The sequence below is a fragment of the Bidens hawaiensis genome, unplaced genomic scaffold (assembly GCF_021521415.1).
Source record: "Bidens hawaiensis isolate Kalapana, Puna unplaced genomic scaffold, B.hawaiensis_p1.1 tig00009618_1, whole genome shotgun sequence".
In the NCBI taxonomy this organism is placed as follows: Eukaryota; Viridiplantae; Streptophyta; class Magnoliopsida; order Asterales; family Asteraceae; genus Bidens; species Bidens hawaiensis.
Genome location: NW_027491719.1, coordinates 123190 through 137386, shown reverse-complemented (window position 1 = coordinate 137386; position 14197 = coordinate 123190). Strand labels below are relative to the sequence as shown.

General features: G+C 36.3%; 1 non-coding gene and 3 pseudogenes across 4 annotated transcripts; 2 read left to right on the top strand and 2 right to left on the bottom strand.

Annotated features, from left to right (window-relative positions):
* Positions 1 to 216: 216 nt before the first annotated feature.
* On the bottom strand, positions 217 to 3619 carry LOC143533056 (disease resistance protein RUN1 pseudogene; annotated as a pseudogene). The gene is made up of 2 exons (XR_013135287.1): positions 2375 to 3619; positions 217 to 1370 (listed from the first exon to the last, which is right to left on the bottom strand). The product of XR_013135287.1 is annotated as a disease resistance protein RUN1 pseudogene (transcript).
* Positions 3620 to 4957: 1338 nt separating this feature from the next.
* Positions 4958 to 8261, top strand: LOC143533097 (uncharacterized; annotated as a pseudogene). Its single transcript, XR_013135293.1, has 2 exons — positions 4958 to 7799; positions 7886 to 8261. The product of XR_013135293.1 is annotated as an uncharacterized LOC143533097 (transcript).
* Positions 8262 to 8675: 414 nt separating this feature from the next.
* LOC143533055 (uncharacterized) lies at positions 8676 to 12244 on the bottom strand (annotated as a pseudogene). The gene is made up of 10 exons (XR_013135286.1): positions 11990 to 12244; positions 10908 to 10979; positions 10744 to 10823; positions 10573 to 10672; positions 10430 to 10483; positions 10284 to 10361; positions 10124 to 10221; positions 9980 to 10064; positions 9237 to 9358; positions 8676 to 9143 (listed from the first exon to the last, which is right to left on the bottom strand). The product of XR_013135286.1 is annotated as an uncharacterized LOC143533055 (transcript).
* Positions 12245 to 13900: 1656 nt separating this feature from the next.
* On the top strand, positions 13901 to 13982 carry TRNAS-GCU (transfer RNA serine (anticodon GCU)). Its single transcript has one exon. It is a non-coding gene; the product is annotated as a tRNA-Ser (tRNA).
* The last annotated feature ends 215 nt before the right edge of the window (positions 13983 to 14197 follow it).

The window sequence follows — 14197 nt, the reverse complement described above, 5'->3', positions numbered from 1 at the left end:
TTCTTGGTTGAAAATTTGATGGGAATGAATCCACTGAACTTTCATCATTTTCGCAATAACATTAGAATAATTTTGACGTTTTTCATAAGCTGGCTCTGGTTGTAAGGTAGGGGTAGACACATAAGAAAAATCTCGCATAGCTAATACTTCAGTTTCCTGTGTTAATTTAATTAGAAGGGAACCACATTGTGTTAGTTACACTATAGACAAATGTCATTAGATACATATATAAAATAACTTTTTCAAAGTTAATTTTACCATTGATGATGGAACTACCCCCATATTACATAAGTTAAAAATATCTTCATTCTTCCAAATTCTGCTATACTTTTCAGGATTATTATTAGGGTGTTCCCTCTAGCAATGTAGTGGGCCATTTCATTAACCAAGTCATGCATATCAAATATTCCATTTGAAACTTTTATAAGAGACTTCTGTGCCAACACCTTTATCCCTATGCGGGGTTGAAAATTGCAAGCATCAAGCACTGACATCACGTAATCTATCTCCTGTCTCGTACAAAAACATGCAATGTCTAAGAATAACTGTTTCTCGTGAAGTTCAAGTCCATCATAACTTATTTTGAGTCTCTTTGTGATCTCTGGATATGGGATGTGTTTTAACTTGGCCAAGGCACTCATCCACTCTTCCTTATCTTTGTCGTATAGAAAAGAACCCAGAATTTCTAGTGCCAGTGGAAGCCCACCAGCATAAGAAACTACATCATGTGAAAGCTTCTCATAATCTTCTACAGGTTTATCTTTCCTATACGCATATTTCTTGAAGAGCTTGATAGCCTCGTCATGTGATAGCAAGCTCACTTCGTATATCATGTCGGCTTGTCGGGTTAGCAAATGCTCATCCCTGGTTGTGATTATTATCCGACTGCCTTCACTGAACCAATCACGTGAACCTGCTAACACCTCCATTTGCTTGTGTTCATTAACATCATCGAGAACAACTAAAACACTTTTATGACATAAGTTTTCTTTTATCATGTTTATTCCTTCAATCTCACTCCCTATCACCTCATTTGTTTCGGTAACTAGAGATAGAAACTTTTCTTGCAACTTTGTCAAACCATTCTTGCTTGATTCGTCACGAATATTTTCAAGAAAACAGCAAGCTTCAAATTGGCGAGAGATTTCCATATAAGCGGCAGATGTGAGGGTAGTCTTCCCGCCGCCCCCCCCCCCCCCACCCCCCATATTCCAACCATGCGCACACCACCTGACCCAATTTTCAACTTTGATTTCAAATCTTGCAAGCGAGTCTCTATTCCAGTGAGATTTTTATTAACATCTGTATGTAGAGGAGGCAACCTAGCAGAAATTGTAGCAACAATGTCCTTAATGCAAATTGCTTCACGCCTGCAAAATCGATACATAAGGAAATACATATTATATAACGAATACGTACTAATTATAAGTTTTCCGCAAGACTATATATGTGATTATGTCTAATTCGTTCAGTATGAAAAGCAAAAAGCCACCACCAATGGGTTTCATATGATCAAGTTAATAGGGCAGGCAGGTTTGGTAAACATATTACAAGAAACGCCGAGTAACAAATCATAAGTTATAATATGTGTGAATTGAGATTCAAAGCTGGGGTTAAGGGAATTAATGGCTTAGATTTGAGTATGGTTCGGCTTCAACATAAGAATTTGATTGAAATTTTGGAGATTGATAAATTGTATGGTTGATTTACAAAGATTTGAGAAAAGAATGGTAGTTGTAGGTGTAGTTTACATTGTGTGTTGTAATTGAACTCGGCCATACCGGACCATACCTGAAACCCGAATAACCGAGTTGTAATCCGATTCCGATACCGTTACTTTTGTGAGCATAAAATACATTTGCAAACGTAAAATACCCTAATAACCTGAACCCCACCCACACTCACGTCTACGCAGGAATGATCAGTTATACCTGACTAGGATGAACCCCACTCACAGTCACATCTCGTAGATGAATTTCAACTCATTTAACCCTTTTGAAACTTGACAAACTGGAAAATACTAAGAGCATGTTTGGGGTTGAGTTTGAAAAGTGCGTATGGCTTTTCAAAAAGCCATTTTAAAAAGCCAGGATTCGGGGCTTTTAGTAAATTGGTTTTTAACCATTTCAAAAAACTAAAATAAAAGGTTTTTTTTATGATTGCCAAACACCATTTAACTTATTGGCTTTTTGAAAAAGCCAATAAGGTTTTTTCAAACTAAATACCAAACATGCTCTAACTTGTCTCAAACTGATCCATTTATACGCAATGAGAGTTGAAATTGACACCTCTATTTACAAGTATAATTGAGTTTCAATACAAACATAACTAGTATAAACGTTTCTACTAGAATATGTAAGAAGAAGAAAATTACCCATTCGCAAAGTCCTTAAGGACCCATTCAGAAATGTTGCCTGCCCTTACGAGAGCTTCTCTGAGTAAATTTTGTGCTTATTGTGACGTTTATGTTTGATAAATGCTTCTCCATATTTCCCTTTTTGTTTTCTCACATATGATGGATCGACGTCATAAAATACGGGCATAACGATCTGCCCTATCCTTTCCATGCACTGTACAATATGTGCAAGCTCGTCCAAGCACCAAGGAGAGTCTGCATAGTTTTCAGAGAATACAATGACTGCAATCCGTGATTCTTGGATTGCCTTGAAGAGTGCTGGACCGATTGTCGCACCCCGAGGAAGTGTTTCGTCGTCCTTGTACGTTTGGATTCCTTGTTGTACAAGAGCCTCGTAGAGATGATCAACAAAGCCATTACGGGTGTCTTCTCCTCTAAAACTTATAAACACCTCATGTTTCCATGAATGAGTAGAAGATGCAGAAATGAAGTTAGAAGAGGATGATGAAGATGCCATTGATTTTTTTGGGAATTTGTATAAAAGAAGCAGGGGAAGTAACAACAAGAACAATAACCATACCCAGTAAATTTCACCCATAGCAATCACCAGAAATCAGACCCAAAAAGAGAGAAGTGGTTTTGAGAGGTGCCAATGATTTTCTGTGTATTAATTATATACTGGAGATATTCACTTGTTCAAGAAAAGACATACAAAGGAAACTTCACAATATCTTCAAATAATGCTAGAAAGATGTGGTTTTGAGGGGCTAAGATGTGTCATTGAGTGGCTGAGGTGGTTTAGTTTAATTTTCTAAAACATTAATGAGAGTCAAAAGAGGCTGCAACCTTTCACATCAGATTCCTTTGTCTTTGTTTATATTTTTTTGTTATCTATCAAGACAAAGTAAACGGATAATAAGACTAATTCTCAACGTATATGTGGAGGAAATTGCCTAATTAGTTTCAGTGTTTCACATTCGATTAACGCGTTGAAACAGTAAAGGAAGGACGCAAGTCACATGTGTGTGTGACTGTGTGTTTGTGTGAGAAGTCGGGGTAGGCCGGGTGACCGACCTCTTTGATATGGTTCCTAGTTTTAATTAAATTTCGTTTTTAAAACAATTTCTATAGAATTTTTATCTTGAAACAGAAAAAAATTGAAAGGCAACTAACCCGCCCAACACACCGCAGCAACACGGTGTTTAAAAAAAAGAACAAATATACACATTGCATTAATGTTCCAGACCGCTTTTGGGCATAAGCGATGAAGACATCAGCTAGCATTATGTAATCTTCACATGAGAAGCTGCTCTCAAGGACAAAGCAAATGTAACTCACTTTCGAGTTAGTTTTCTTTAAATCGATCAGTTGGTAGTTTATTGACAGTTTATTTCATGTGTTAGTAGATAACTTAGTCATGGATTAGTGAATAAAGTACATACAACATAGTTTGTGTTTGCAATCCTACAAGACCTCGTCTCTATTTTTTCTTACCTGCATTAACAACTTCGTTTACATCAAATCTTATAAAAGAACAGGTTGAAAAGAAAAATGTTTATTTCTAGCAAACAGCAACGCATCAATGCCTAAAGTATGGTTGGATGAATCAGTATTTATGTTTTGTCCACCGACTCGAATGTTAAAAGTCAAGAAGCGGTTCATTGTCCTTTGAAAAGCTGCATAGCAGTCCTCCCCATGATCCACTCCAAATCAGAAGACGATATTGGCACTTGACTAGCAATTACAGACACCGCTTCTTTTACTTCCTTATAAATTCACATGGGCTAAAGAAAACGTACTGTTATTAAATGTCATGCATACATTAATAAAAAATACTCCCTCCGTTCCATTAAAAATGTTCGCATTACCTTTTTTATTTGTCACACTACAAATGTTCACTTTCAAAGTTTATTAGTCAATTTTCAAATTTATCATTAAACACACACAACTAATATTAATATACAATATTAATGGACTTAATTTCCAAGAGCATTATTGTCATTTGGTAATCAAAGAAAACAATAATTAAATCTACCTTAAATTTATGTTTTTCAAATTAAGACACTTTGACCGGGACGGAATGGGTATTATTTATTATTGCATATAATACGTCGTATATATGTATATAAATATATAGAATTATAATAAGAATTCCATCCGGTTCTAAAACCTTATTCAAACGGTAATCCGGTTACACTGGTGGTGACCCGATAATACGGCTGGTTTGTATCTTAGTGAGATATATATTTCAGATGAAATTAAATTGTCTATTTATCTTGACTTTGAGTCAATAAAGGTATCCATAAACCATATCATACGGAGGTGATCTAATAACCCCACAAAACAATTAATACCAAAGACCTTTTCTTTCAATATTTCTCAATTTCAGCAGGTTCATTCATTTTAATATTTATTTACATTTTTGTCCTTTGAGGCCTAGCTCTGAATCTAAGTCCTTTGCTAAAGGACATTTAATTCTCAAGTAATAACACTCTTCAGTCTTCAAATAACAACGTTAGTTATTTATTTCTCTTAGAGTAAAGCACACTCCTTGTGGAAATATGGCATTGCCCGGAGATAACATTAGCCGCTCGAGTATAAATTAGAACACACAACCCATCATTTTTTTTTAAATCAAGAAAACATGACAAGGAAAATAATGCCTTGTTCACACTTCTTACACTTATCTCTTGCTCTAGTAATCATTTCACTTTCAAAGTATGCTTTCGCATCTTTGGCCGAGGAAGCCAATGCGCTTCTTAAATGGAAAGCTAGCCTTCAAATCCCAAACAACTCTCACCTATCTTCTTGGACTCCCCTCCCTATGAACGCTACTTCTTCGACTCCATGCTCTTCATGGTTCGGTGTCGTATGCAATCATGATTGGACCATTCACACGTTGAACCTCACCTCATACGAATTAAACGGTACTCTTGACCAGTTCCCGTTCTCGTTTCTCCACAACCTTTCTCGTTTTGAGCTTAGTGTAAACAACTTTTTAGGTCCAATCCCCTCACAAATCCACCTCCTGTCAAAACTTGTTTATCTTGATCTCTCAGGAAATAAGTTTTCTGGAGTAATCCCTCCGGAAATAGGGATGTTAGCTAATCTCAAGACCCTCCACCTTTTTGAAAATCAATTAAACGGGTCAATACCACAAGATATTGGTCGATTAACCTCTCTCTACGAGCTTGCCTTGTATGATAATTGTCTTGAAGGACAATTGCCTCCAACATTGGGCAACTTAAGAAACTTGGCTTCCTTACACCTTGATAATAACAAGCTTTCTGGTCAAATTCCACATGAGTTTGGGAACCTTGTCAATCTTGTGGAAGTGTATATCACTAACAATTCTCTGAGCGGTCCTATCCCACCTACCATTGGGAATTTGAAGCAGCTTACCGTCTTGTACCTTTTCCTAAACAATTTGACCGGTTCGATACCACAAGAACTCGGGAACTTGGTCTCACTTCAAGGCCTCAGCCTCTTTGCAAACAACCTATCCGGCCCAATTCCTTCATCGTTGGGTAATTTGGTGTCTTTGGATATCCTGCACCTGTACCAAAATCAGCTTTCTGGACCCATTCCTACCGAACTAGGGAATTTGAAGTCACTCACTCAGCTGGCGCTGAGTGAAAATCAACTCAGTGGTTCTATTCCTTCGTCACTAAAAAACCTGAGAAACCTACAGTATTTGTATCTTCGTGATAACAAATTATCCGGTCATATTCCACAAGGTGTACTGGCAAGTCAAGACATGCTTGAGCTGGAAATTGACAGTAATCAATTGTCTGGACATTTGCCTGAAGATTTGTGCCGAGGAGGAAAAATTCAGTATTTATCAGTAAGTCATAATCGACTCACGGGTCTTCTACCAATAGGCATAAGGAATTGCTCCAGCTTAATAAGAGGTCAATTTGATTTTAACCAATTCACCGGAGACATATCAGATAGTTTTGGAGTGTATCCAAGTTTAAATCGGCTTGACGTCAGTCACAATAGCTTTTATGGGCAGTTGTCTCAAAACTGGAATAAATGCAAGAACTTGACAGCCTTGTTGATTGGATATAACAACATCAGTGGTTGTATACCACCAGAGTTTGGAAGTTTAACTCAACTAAAAAGTCTCGATCTTTCTTCAAATAACTTGGCTTGTGAAATTCCAAAGGAATTTGAAAAGATGAAAGACATGTTGTATTTGTCCTTGAAAGAAAACCAACTTTCGGGTATTATACCTCAAGAGATTGGGTCACTTCATAATCTCTATACTCTCGATATATCCGCAAACAAATTGAACGGACCAATACCAAAATCCATTGGTAAGTGGGTACAGATATATTACTTGAATCTTAGTAATAACAAGCTCAGTGGAAAAATACCGAAGAGGTTGGTGCATTAAGGCAACTTACGACACTTGATTTCTCTTGGAATTCACTCACGGAAGAGATACCATCTGAAATTCAACTATTAAATAGTTTGGAAAGTTTGAACCTTTCACACAACAAATTATCAGGTTCAATTCCTAATGCCTTCGAAAATTTGCACGGAGTTATTGATGTCAACCTGTCTTATAATGAGCTGGTTGGTCCAGTTCCTACCTCATTTGATATCTTCAAGAATTCGTCCATACAAGTATTCCAAGGCAATCCTGGTTTGTGTGGAAATATTACAGGATTGAAAGTTTGTGCAAGTCAAATTCCAATGAAGAAAAATAATAATAGCCCTCATCACAGGCCCGTCCTTGTGATAATACTCCCACTTATCGGTGCAATGTTACTTGGCGGCCTCTGTGCTTATCAACTAAAAGGGAAAAAGTCTTCTCCACTAGAACCATTGGCTGAAGAAGGTAATGATTTCTTCTCCATATCAAACTTTGATGGACGGGCAGCGTATGATGAAATCCTAAAGGTGACGAATGATTTTGATGAAGCATATTGTATTGGCACCGGAGGATACGGCTCTGTGTATAAAGCGAAGTTACAGCCCAACAATATTGCAGTAGCTGTCAAGAAAATTCATTCTTCATCATCAGAAAATCTAATTAATCATAAAAGTTTCCTTAGTGAGGTACGCGCATTAACCAACATAAGGCATCGGAACATAGTGAAGCTCTATGGATTTTGCAACCATTCCCGTCACTCATTTTTGATTTATGAATACCTTGAAAAGGGAAGCATCAGATCGATCTTAAATAGCGATATCCTATCGATGGAATTGGATTGGTTGAAAAGGGTCCAGATTGTAAGGGCTATAGCGAATGGTTTGACTTACATGCACCATGATTGCTCACCGCCTATAGTCCATAGAGACATTTCAGCAGCCAACATCCTTCTCGATTCTGATTACAAGGCGCATATCTCTGATTTTGGCACGGCCAAACTTTTAAAGCTAGACTCGTCAAACTGGACAACGGTTGCAGGCACCTATGGTTATATAGCGCCAGGTAACTTAGTGTTGTTCTACATATATATATCTTCTAAATTGTCAAATACATCTGTATATGGATTGATATCACCTTTGTGCATATAGAGCTTGCTTATACAATGGTGGCAACTGAGAAATGTGATGTGTATAGCTTCAGAGTTGTTGCACTAGAAGTGATCATGGGAAAGCATCCTGAAGAACTCATAACATCTTTACCAGATTTGTCTGCTGATTTTTTGCTGCCTACCAATGTGGGAGATAGTCGGATACCGCCTGCACCATCGCCCCAAGTTGAAAAACTAGTGGGGTCCATTTTGATTATCTCAAGAGCGTGTTTGAGCTCTACCCCACAGGAAAGGCCCACAATGCGGCAGGTTTCAAATATCTTGGCAGTCGAGGATGAACTTTGGGTTGATATCTCTTAGTAATTGCTTGATTAATACATACTGTGCTTGTACTTCCATCTTTATTTAGTTTTCTTGATGCATATGTAATATGTATGTTTTTCTGTGTTTTTGTTATTACATTATATAGAAACAATTATGGTGAATTCCTTACATCATTCAAACCTGTAGCTATCAACTAATGGTTTGTATGTCAAACCGTGAGCCAATAGAAAACCAAAACCGAGTCATTAAAAGATAAAACCAAACCAAACAGTTATTACCGTTTCGGGAATCTAAAATTCACTAATGAAGTTTCACGTATAGATAGCACATTAACAATCTCAATTTCAGTATACAACCAATGCAGTCTTACAATTTCAATTACATTTACTAATGCAGCATTTTGAGAAATCAATTTTGAGTAAACAGAGTTTTTTTTATACAAATTAACATAACATATGATTGAAAAATGGAAGAAAGCTGGTTGCAACCTATCAAGACAAAGTAAATGGAAAACAAATAATAATAAGTCTCAACGTTCACATTGGAATAACGAGTCGAAACAGTGAAGGGCGTGAGTCACGTGTGTGTGACTGTGTGTGTTGTGTAGGAAATTGAGTTAGGCCGGCAACTAACCCAACACACCGCAGCAACACGGGGTTTCAAAAAGAAAGAAAGTAAGAATAGTGCAATAAGGTCTCAAGCATGTACCTTCACATGAGAAGCTTCTCAAGGCCAAAGCGAATGTAAGGCCAAAGAAAGTAAGTATGGTTGGATGAATTGGTATTTATGTTTTGTCCACCGATTTGAGTGTTAAAAGTCAAGAAGCGGTCCAATGTCCTTTGAATAGTTGCATAGCAGTCCTCCCCATGATCCACTCTAAATCAGAAGAAGATATTGGCACTTGACTAGCAATTATAGACACGGCTTCTTTTGCTTCCTTGTAACCACATTCTTCGACCACAAAAGGAAAATCACTGCGTAATATTATAAAATGTACATTTTCAAATATTAACATCTCTTTTTATAAGAATTAAACCCTTTTTATAACACAAGAATGATAACATCACCTTCCCCACATGACACGGTTGGCGCCAAAGCTGGATATTACTTGAGAAAGATGAGGTGTTAAATCTTCATATGGAAATGGATTTCTTGAAACTCTGAACAGGGCACTAAATTTCACATAAACCTATTATAGAAAAAAAACATAAACCAAAATAAATATACTAATAGTAAGAAGCGTTAGACGTTTAGGCAAAAAGGATTTTAATAATCTCACTTTTTTACAGTTGGCCGATAATAATCTCACCTTACAAAATGGCTGCATAGGTTCCACCTTTCACACTAATTGTTTTCATTGGATCTCCGTTAAAAAAACTCATTTCCGTTAAGTTTTTCCAAATTTCAAACTAATGTTTTAGGGTTTTTTATCCGAATGAGGAACGAGTCAATTGATGTAAAACTTACCTTGAAACGGGGCTCCAAACGGCTTGATTTTTGTTAATTGGAAGTTTAACAACCGAATTGAAGCATTGTTTTGCCGTTTGGAGCACTGTTTCAAGATAAGTATTACATCAGTCAACTCGTATTCTCATTCCGAACAAAAGGCCTCAAACGTTAGTTTGGAATTTGGAAAACACTTAGCAACGTTAACTTTTTTTAACGGAGGTCCAATTAAAACAATTAGCGTGAAAGGTGGGACTAGTGGCAGCTAATTCTAATTCTGAGGTGAGATTATTATCAACCAACTGCAAATGTGGGATTATTAAATCCAATTTACCGAAGGTTTAATTATTGTTTAGTAACGTACTTGTGGAAATATTGATAACGCTAGAAGCTCTGAGAAGGTTTTGGCTTCTTCATCATCCATGCATAATAACATAAAACAACGTTGACTCGTTTGACCAAAATAACAATTTCTTTATATTCAAGTAAACGAGTCAAAACTGCTCACGTAGGAGGTTTGCAAAAGGCTAAATGATCAAGCAGTACAACAGTTTTGGGAAACTCAGTGCATAACTTCTTGATTTCTGATATATGCAAGTTAAGACCCTAAAAAAATCCACTGTTAATAAATAATCAATTAACATAATAATATTAAACTACTTGCATACCTTCATACACATGAAGCCTACTGGCACTCCAAGCTCTCCTGCTTTCGAAAACATTGCTTTCCCAATTTCATTTGTCATCTGCGCGTTTTAGTTTTTAAACGCTTGATATTATTTTTAAAAGAAAAAACAGTTATGTAACATTTTACCTGCTGCCCAGATGGCCATAAGTATGGATTAAACCGAACAGCACGATAACCATCCTAATAAAACATTAATTCATTAATAACATATCTAATAATATGATAAATTACTACATAAGAGTTAATAAAAGTTAATAAATATAAAAGACCTGCAAGACTAGATGTTCAAGTTGTTGTAGTCCACTGCCATCTTCTGCGGGATTTGCAAGGCAACATCCGACAAATTTGGATGAATGCTTCTTCAACACACTAATATTATCACAGTTTCAAACAGCATCTATTAATAATGTGGAAAAACTGTAGGTATATGTAATTCAGACCTTGTTACATATGAATGATCAAATTTGTGATTTATCGGCTGCACAATTAATGCACCGTCTACACCGGCTTCTTCCATACACTGTAATAACAAAATACCAAATCAGTTGATAGATGCAGAAGAATTAAACATTGGTAATTATAATTACAAAATTGTTGAACTTACATCAAGCAAGAAATCAAGATTACCGCGTAACGAAGGTTCCTGGCCAGGAACGTAAGGGTATTTGTTCAACGCCTGCAAAAAAGATTATTCATTGTTAGCTTCCAAAGAAGAAAAGGAGGCACATATCTGCACAGGCCAATCAATCTTATAAGAGGTGAATTCGTCAAATCATATCTATCTTCTAGGGGTGCAAACGAGCCGAGCAGTTCGCGAGCTACTCGAGATTGGATCGATAAAAGTCTCGTAACGAGCTGAGCCTTATCAAGCTAGAGCCTCAAATAAAAACTGATTTAGTTATTGATCCCGAGCTCTAGCCTTGTATGGGAAGATATTTTAGGCTCATTGAGCCTTAATCAGCCTCGTATACTTTTAAGTTTTAATTCTTTTGGACTTCAATGTATTAATTTCACACTATAAAGCCGAGTTAAAGCCGAGCTTTGGCTCGTTTAGGGTACTTCACATAAACTCGAGACAAGCTTAGGCTCGTTAAAGGTTTTCTCAAAATATATAAAAGGGTGTGTATGTAAATTAATTATTCTTTCCGTCCCATTAAAAGTGTCATGGTTTGAAAAACATAAAGTTCAAGTTAGACTGAATGATTACTTTTATTTGGCTTACCAAATGACAATAATGCCCTTGGAAATTGGGCTCATCAATATTGTTTATTAATGTTAGTTGTGTGTGTTAAAAGGTAAACTTGGAAATTTGCTAATAAATTTTGAAAGTGGACATTTGTAATGGGACAAACAAAAAAGGGAATATGGACACTTTCAATGGGACGGAGGGAGTAATAAATAATAAACGAGCTATGCCCGAGTCGAGCTCGAGATTGAAAAAAAAAACAATTCATGAGTTGAGCTCGAGCTTTGGAAAAATAGCTTCTAAGCTCGAGCTCAAGCTCTGTAAGGTGAAAACAAGCTAAGCTTGTGCCTAGTCAAATTCACGCTTAGCTCGTTTGCACACCTACATTATCTTCCATTGATAATGGAGATGTACATTTATATGTACAACTGTATTTAACAACTAACAAACTAACTAACTAACTTATGTTAAGAACGTTGCAGAATGGCATCACTAATTACCTCTTGAGGAGACGCCCAAACGTGTAAATGCTAATCGATGATTTTGGCTTTGGTGATCATGTCAGCAGCAGCGGAAGAAGCAGCTCGACGGAAAACGGATGCTGAATTAACGGCAGACGGTGATGTAAATAATAAATTACAAGAAGAAGAAGAAGGAATTAGTTTATTGAATCTGGTAGAAGAAGAAATGAATGGCGTGAGTGAGATTGAGATTGAGATTGAGATTGAGATTGAGTTTGATCTCACCATGGCCATTGTTTCTTTATCACAATTAATAATTGCAAGCTTAAGTTACATCTTTTGAAATAGTGGGTTAACAGGTCAGTCTTAACACACTCATGGTCTCAGGTTCGAACCTGGGAAAGGCCATAAATGTTATTTTTTTAGTGGGTCTTCTACCTGGATTCTTCTTTAATACTTGTACTGGACTATGGGCTAACAATTTAAAAAACAAAATAGGCTTTTTACTGGAATATGGGCTAATCATTATAATAAACATGCCTAGGCATTCATTTTTTGGGTTCCTTACTAATAATTAGGTGTATGACTGATGATTGAGCCATACCTAGAGATACCGGTGAAGCTTGGACACGAATGTCGAGGGGGCGGACTAAAACTGTATTAAAAAATCATAAACTAAGGGGGCGGGCTTAAATTTTTTGTTTGAAAACAGGTAAATTTACACTACGTATAAAAATTTTCTGGCGAAAAACGGCTAAATTTACACTGTTCCGCGGAAAAACAGGGGGACGGGGCCACCCCTGGCCCTCAGTATCCTTCGCCACTGCCTAGAAATGCACAGTCTAACCGGTTAGTACCTGATTCTCTAGCTGGTTAGTAACCGGTAACTCTCCAACCTGTTCATACCCGAAAAGAACCATTGGTTGGTCGCTGGTTTTTCATTTTGGCCCAAGAACCGGTTAACCAAAATCGGTTTTATGTTTTTTAATTATTTTTTTTAAACCGGCTGTTTACAGTTAACCGATTCGGTTATACTGGTTATGTTTTTCTTCTTGAAAATCCAGTAATACCCGGCCTGATTAAGCGATCTAACCGATTGGTTGGCCGTTGACCATTAACCAGTTACTAAATTAACCGGTTTTCGAATAATTGGTTTGTGCATGTCTAGCCATACCTTAGGATAATTTTTTTATATATTTTGTTTCAAGCTACATGTTATATTTACATTTTAGATTACCTCCTCGAGTTAACAACTTAACATCCCATATGTCCCATCTCTAATATTTGAGAAAATGTTGACAAAGATGTGAAATGTTTAGAAAAGATTAACAAAAATTAGAGATGAATACGGGTTTTAGTTATATTATAGAGATGGGGACAAGAAACAAATCCAATGTGAATGCTATATGTTTATTGAGATTGTTAGTGAGTTAGTTAAGTTTTCGGTAGTTACCATATCTACTACGGCTACCCGAGTTTAACACTCGGTTTCGGGTAGTTCGGTGGGGGTTTTTTTGTGTATGATAATGTATCCGATAACTAATCCATATCAACCGGGTTTGTTGAATTCATGTTAATTTTAAAAAAATGGTTTAGATTTTACACATTTGGTCCAAAATATTCTAACCCACATGTTGTTTAAGACAAAGAGTTGAACCGAGATGATGATGTTCTTGGGTTTGAGACATCAGTGTGAATATATATAAGTTTGGAACCATATATATTTTTTGATACGTGCTATCAAATCAAGGGAAAATATTTTAAATAGTCTTTTCATGTTATCAAGTGAGACATTAAAAAGAATTTTAACTGATGACTTTATAAATATATGTACACTTCATGTGAGAAACATGTTAATTTAGTTAGGTGGTAGTTTGCTCAAGTTCGTAGCTATTTGACATATTATATTTAAAATATATAAGTAATTAAATATGTAAAGCAAACAACAACGACGCTTTGGCCGAGTGGTTAAGGCGTGTGCCTGCTAAGTACATGGGGTTTCCCCGCGAGAGTTCGAATCTCTCAGGCGTCGTTTGTTTTTATCATTTATTAAAATTTGATAGTTTTTGGGGTTCAAAAGAAAATAAAAACAAAAACTTGAGAATAGATGCAAGATTTTTTTGTGTTTTGAAAGGTTAATTGTCAATGTTCATTTAATTTAGTTAGGTGTATCATTAAAAAGTAGCAATAAAATATGGTGTTTTCGAATTTCTAAGTTTTTATTAAGTATAAAACATGGTATCATTA